Source organism: Erigeron canadensis, chromosome 9 (assembly GCF_010389155.1).
Source record: "Erigeron canadensis isolate Cc75 chromosome 9, C_canadensis_v1, whole genome shotgun sequence".
NCBI lineage: Eukaryota > Viridiplantae > Streptophyta > Magnoliopsida > Asterales > Asteraceae > Erigeron > Erigeron canadensis.
In genome coordinates, this window is record NC_057769.1 from 26,079,877 (window position 1) to 26,086,682 (window position 6,806).

The following is a 6,806-nucleotide window of genomic DNA, read 5'->3' on the forward strand; positions in this document are numbered from 1 at the left end:
ATTGTAAATGAAATTAGAGGATTTATATATATCTTTACATGAAACAATACAAGATATATTTGTGATCATGTGTATCTAACTTTTTACAAAATGGAAAGTCAGGGAGGTGTATGGGGGAAAGGTCATAGACGTAATGAGTGAAGGTAGGGGTCCATAAAAAATATGTTGTCCAAGGCAAAAGGGCAGTTGAGAGTTGAGACTTGAAATGAAATGAAATGAAATGATGATCTCAATATATAACAACCCAATTTTTCCATCCAACTTCTGCATAAAGTTACAAAACACCCATCATACCCTCAGCCACCACTACTCACCTGTTCTTTCATCCACAGTTGCCCCCTCTCCTCCTAACTAGTTTACAAAAATTCAATTGTATTTAATTTGTGTTCTAAACTATTATTGATGTACAATATGTATGGGATTGGGTCTATATATCTAGCTATCTAGTATAATATATGGTGTAAATATTTTTTTCATGATGCTTTTGGGAGTGGCTCGACATTGTATGATCGATGATGATGTAAATTAATGATGTGTTTAAAAACCGACAATATATATTCTTTAAAACCGTATTTTCATGTTTTGTTTGTTTATGAACAATGAAAATGACGTTACAACCACACCCCACAATAAACAGAATCAAGCAAAAGAAAGTCATCAACCATCTTGTTCCACCCCAACATACAATATCGTTAACGTATTAAATAGCCATATACCTAAAAACCAACTATATATCCTTTCATGTGAAAACCTTTCTTTGCGTTTTCTGTCTCTATCTCTCAGTTCTCAATGTGGGCAGTAATTAATAGATAAGACTAATATATCATGCCGTTGGGTAAGGTTATGGTAGAATCATTTTAAAAATAAGAATAATATCAAAGCATCATAGTCGATAAAATATTACGCATTTACGCTATTCACTATCAATGATAAGTTGGTGTAGTGGTTCGGAGTTCCCTTAATAAGCTATAGGTCTTAGGTTCGAATCTCCATTCCACGTACCAACTTTGCGATATACGCTAGTCCTTCTATGAGAGCTTGGCTTGGGTATACCCAGGTTCAAATCTAAGGGGGCAGGGTTTGCCCCTATTAATCGTCGTGCTTTCAGGCGAACTAGTGGGGGGTTTTCCCCCATTGAGTATTTGAAATAGGCATTTTTACTTCGAGAGAGCTCTCTAGCGCTGACCCGGTTAAGACAACATATGCTAGATCTCTCGCTGTTGAATCACGACACGAAGTTTCAAGCAAAATTCACCTTTAAAAAAAAATATAGCAACCATAACTTGTGATTTATTTATCATACTATATGACAAACTTACAATGTATAACTATGATATAGGAAAATGATTAGTCCTACTAATTAAATATCCTAAAAATCTTTTCAACTATGAGATGATGACATGTGAAAAAATCAGACGACAGGATTAAGAAAGAGAATTAGTGGATATCACATGTCACCTTCTTATAGATTTAAAATAATTTTTAGGCTAATTTTTAAAAAGATTTATTATTTTTTTATTAATGACCTTTACCGCAAATTGTACAAACTAACAATGTATAATTATTGGTATATTAATTATAATTTTGTGAAGTACGATCATCATCTAAAGTCTAAACCATTCGATCAGAAGATACCTAAAACACTTAAACACTTCTTCTTTTTGAACTATAAACAAACGGAATTGTTCAGGTGCTTTGTACGGAGTGATCCATTGGCATAAGATCACCATTTAGCTAGCTAATTATCTAGCGCACGAAGCCCTTATGCGCCCTAAGTTACTCCAAATTCAGGAAAAACCCATCAATTTATCCACTCGTAGAAATACAACAAGTTATTGATAAAACTCGCTTGCCTCAAGAGAAAAGTCTCCTATCATTGGTCCCATTTCAATTGAGTCAAGCCCAATTGACACACATTCATTTTAAAGACTTTATGCGTGCTTTTTTTTTTCTCTTTATAGAAACGTATCCGACTTGGAGTAAAGTTTTAGCAAAAGAATTTTAGATTCTAGAATAAGAACGAACGATTAGTTCACACATGAAACCGTATTCAAATGAAGATCTCAATTTTTTTTCTAAATGCTTAAAAATTGATAAACCATAGACGCGTGATTTGAGACCAAACGGAAAAATTGCACATCTATGATTTTGTGGTCTATATATGCCAATAGTATGAACATTATTATGCATATTGACGTCCGTTTAGCTTAAAAAACCATCAAAAAAACGACGATTGTTTATCTATATTAATATATTATAGTTTACGATGGTAGCTTCAAGCCTCGTATAAGAACATGCAACATAAAAGTAAAGGTCAGAGATTCAAATCTTTCCTTATTTCTTTTTTAGCATAGTGTGATATGATTTAGCTTCTGTCATGTTAGTGTTAGGACTGTTCAGCGGGAATCTGATAATGGATCGTTCAACCCTTCTTTTGTTAGGAGTTCTTTTGTTAAGTGTTTATTTACATATTATGGACTCAATCTTGGTTGAAGATTTAATTGACTGGCATGGCAAGGCCTTTCAAGAGGTGTATTTCATGCTAGTTTGGATGATATGGAGATGGAGACACAACTTGACGCATATGCATATATAGCATATCAGAATCAGATTAAGAGGGTGTTTGGGAGTGGGTTTTAAGGTGATTATCTGATTATTATGTTTGTAAAACACAGATACTCTAAAAAAGTAATCGTATGAAAAAGTGATTAATTATTTGCTTTGAAAACGCAGTTTTAAAGAAACATGTACATACATGCTTTTTCAAAATACGCATAATCAATTTTAAAAACACAAACTTTGTTTTGTAATCGCAATATCAAACACCCTCTAAAACTATGAGGTTGGAAAACGATGAATATGTTTGGCCAACTACAGCAGGTTTCATATGGCTTTGGTTTACAAATAGGAGCCCAGCAAGACATTTGGATCGGTTAAAGTGGGTTTCGATCTGATCCATATATAGCAATTTTAGTTTTTGACCTTTTATTATGAGTGTTTGTAAACTTGGGGAGTTGTAAGTCCTCTATCTTAATTCGAGGACTAGTAAACTCGTAGAATATAGACGATCGGGTGAGCCAGATAAGTCATCCACTTTGTGTTTTGTAAAAAGTAAAAATTAAAAGAAAAAATCTTTGCATTACAAAAATTTTATATATAAATTAATGCATATCCACTGGAGATCACGGACCAGCGTTTCCGTAAGTTGACTAATTTGGGTTTCAAGCTAGGGGCATCATATCGCCCATCTCAATACAATTGGGAAAGTCCATATATCTATATATTCCAGGTGACCATATAGAAAGTATATATTTCGTTCAATGTTTTAAGTTGTATCAATTCATAAGCATTATATAGGTTATAAAACACATTAGGAGTCAAACAATAATTGCTTGGCTACCGTTGACTAGACATAAGTGCGGCATCGGATGTTAAAAAGTAAAATAAATCTATTAAGAATTCGTTGATCGAGTTCAAGAAAATTGATTTTTTGCTATGATGAATTGAATGTCATCGACTCATCGCAATTAACCAAATCATCCCATAAATGTAGTGGCAAATCCGTCACAAAAGACATTTCTTCTTAATTCTTTAAGAAAAGGAAAATGGAAAATAATATTTTTCTTCTTTGCGACAACATGTTGAGCAATATATATTAAGTTTGATTGGAAAAGTATAAAAAAAGAACTTTTTTTTGGCCATTTAGTGGTATCAATTGTTATGACGCCATGACGTCTCAGAAAAAAAAAATAGTCGCCAAAAAATGTTTTTATTTGTATCGTTTCACGTTTACTAATTACTACTCGTATTACTTTAATGGGTTTAGTATATGCGAATGTAAGTAACTTTAGACGAATGTTTATAGTGTGAAAAAATTAAAATTGAGTTCATTTTAGTAATGAACTTTCATATCGTGTGCATTATATATATCCGACCAAGTAAACTTTTACAAGTGACAGTTTATAATTATAGCTGTCCCATATAACCGAATGCTTACAACGCACAAAATTCAAAAATTTATTACATATAACAAACACAATTTTAGTTTTTTCACGTTATAGACATCATTATATAGTTAGTTAAATTACATTCACCAGTACTAAACCCTATTTTAATTACTATATATATATATATATATAGTTATGTACATATACATTATTAGTTGAAAAAAAGGTACGCGCGTGTTGTTGGTCAATGGTCATGAACTTTAATATTAGAGACAGATGAGGGAGGATGGTGTTTCAAAATTTAAATGACATACAGTAGTATAACTTAAAGAAATTGATCATTTTACCAATCAGTGAAGACAACTTCATTGGAGAATTTTACTATTACTATGTGTATGTATCTATTTGGATACTGGTGTGAAATGATGGATATACATGTATTCCATTGGGAATGATTAATTAATATGGGTAAAGTTTAAAGTATACCCGCGGATCCGACACCCTCATGATTATTCATTCCATTTTCAAACTTGTAATGAGTACAGAATTTTACAACTTGAAGCAACACGTACATCTATATATGCACCAGTAGTACGTCACTAGTCTCCATAGAGTGACTTATCTTTTATAAAACATGTATTTTTGTGGATGGCTAAAATTTATTGTAAGTATTTTATTTCCTTTGCAAAATAGGCTACTACAGTGGCGGTACCACACAGAGGTAACAGGAGTCAATGCCCCCCTTAAAAAAATATTAATAGATTTTTAAAATTTTCCTATAAGATTTTAAGATTTCGAACCATTTTATATTTATTCTTTTATTGGTTTTTTAATTTCTCCCCTTTTAAGATTTTTTTTTTATACCGTCGATGCGTTTGGTTCACATAATGTTTTTGGAAGGAATGAAATCTTTCGAGGAATTGGAATCTAAAGGAATGGATATTGATGGAATGTTTTTAATTTTTTGAGAATTCAACTGACGTCCTTCCTCCATCCTCAAGGAATGGAGATTCCATCAAATGATGGAATGAGATTCCCCCTTCTTTGAACAATCAAACACACCAAGGAATGAAATTTAATTTCAATTTCATCAGATTTCATCAAATTCTGTGAAACAAACGCGTACATATTCATCAAATATTCTAAACTATTTCCTTACTTAGAGTTGAACCTAAAGACTTCACTCCAAGGGGCATAAGGCAATCCGCATTAGGGATCATCGTACATCATAGATATCACTTATTTAATGGATGATTGTCGAAAAGATCTAGAAACGGTCACGGAATTACAGTGGTCACGACTTTGTTCATATTTAATGTTTAGAAATCTAAAGAAATAAACGGGATTCTAGATAGAGATATATACGGACTTGAAATAATGAGATGAATATATATTGAGAAAGAGATTGTGAAAAGAGAGGTGATGAATTCCATGCAGTAATCATGAGAAATGTTAATTTCAATCAATGTCAAAAATATACATATAATGGTGATAATGACACGAGAGGGGGAAAGAGTATGGGGCGGGGGCATATGGAGCCTAGACCGAAGAATATTTCCATATATATATATATATATATTTGTTAATTGTTTGTTCCCTTGGAGCCTTGGCTAGCTGGGTGCAATGTGCATCAGACTTGGACTGTGGCTATTTGGTTTTTAATGCAATAAGGTGAAACATAACATTCCTTCACCAACTAACTATCATTGTCATGAAACACCCAAAAGTTATGGATTATTTAAGCTTTAAAAAATAAAAATACCAGTGATCGGTAGAATTAAGTCAGAGCTTATAAACGGAAGTTATGGATGTAATCGGTAGAAGTTATGGATGTTGTTAGTTTCATGCAGTAGGCATCCTCTAATTATTCGTTAAATGCCACTTGGCTTGACACGTTATTAAAAAGTTCACAAGGATCGCTAAATTTGGATCCGAAAAATCCATCCATAAACCGGGAACTCTTCTGCATAGCACACATAAATGTTTTTTATTGACATTTATTTAATGTTGGATCAAGCTGAATAATTTAAGATTAAAGACGTATCAAAGCAGTTTTAAACTAACAATTCTCTTGTTTGTATTGATTTTTGATTATATATTCTATAAATCAATAAATTCTATAAATGTTTTATTCTTTGAAAGATAAATTTAAGTAAAATGTAAATTTTCATTGAATTTTCTCCAAAACTTATTTCACATTTACAATGAAATTTTCTTTTTTAAAATTGTGAAACTATTTCAAGTCATCCTAACTTTATTTGTGACATAAAATTATCCACGGCATTCATGATTCATGTAATACAAGTGGTAGTTTTTGACTTTTTGGATTTATAAAGTCGGAAATATCTACTTCTTGATTTCTTGATAAACTGAATAATATAGCCCACTGGGCACTGGCCCAGCAGAGTATACTTTCACTTTGGCATGGATGGATAATCTATAACCCATCGAAGTAGTGATCTTTTGGTATGCTAGTCCAATGGGCTTCCATAGTGTATACCAGTATACCACAAGTCGACAACAAAGATTCTTAACGGTCACATTGTCACATGACTGACATCACATGGTCAGTTGGTCACATATCTTTTAAGTTTTACCTATAGTCAGTCACATATACTTACATCAAATTGTTGTCCATGGCGGCATAGATAAAATGTTGTGTTCATAACTTCAGATCAAAAAGAAGTCCAGCAACTTTTATCATAGGAAAAAAGCCGCTCCTTAGCATTCAATTGGATTAAAATATTGAACGGGATATAAAACTTTGTTGTTGGGAAATTGGTTTGAGTTTAAATATCATTCGTAGTGTTTGATGTATTTTTTTCTAATGTTATTTTCTCTTGTTCATAAAAGATTTGT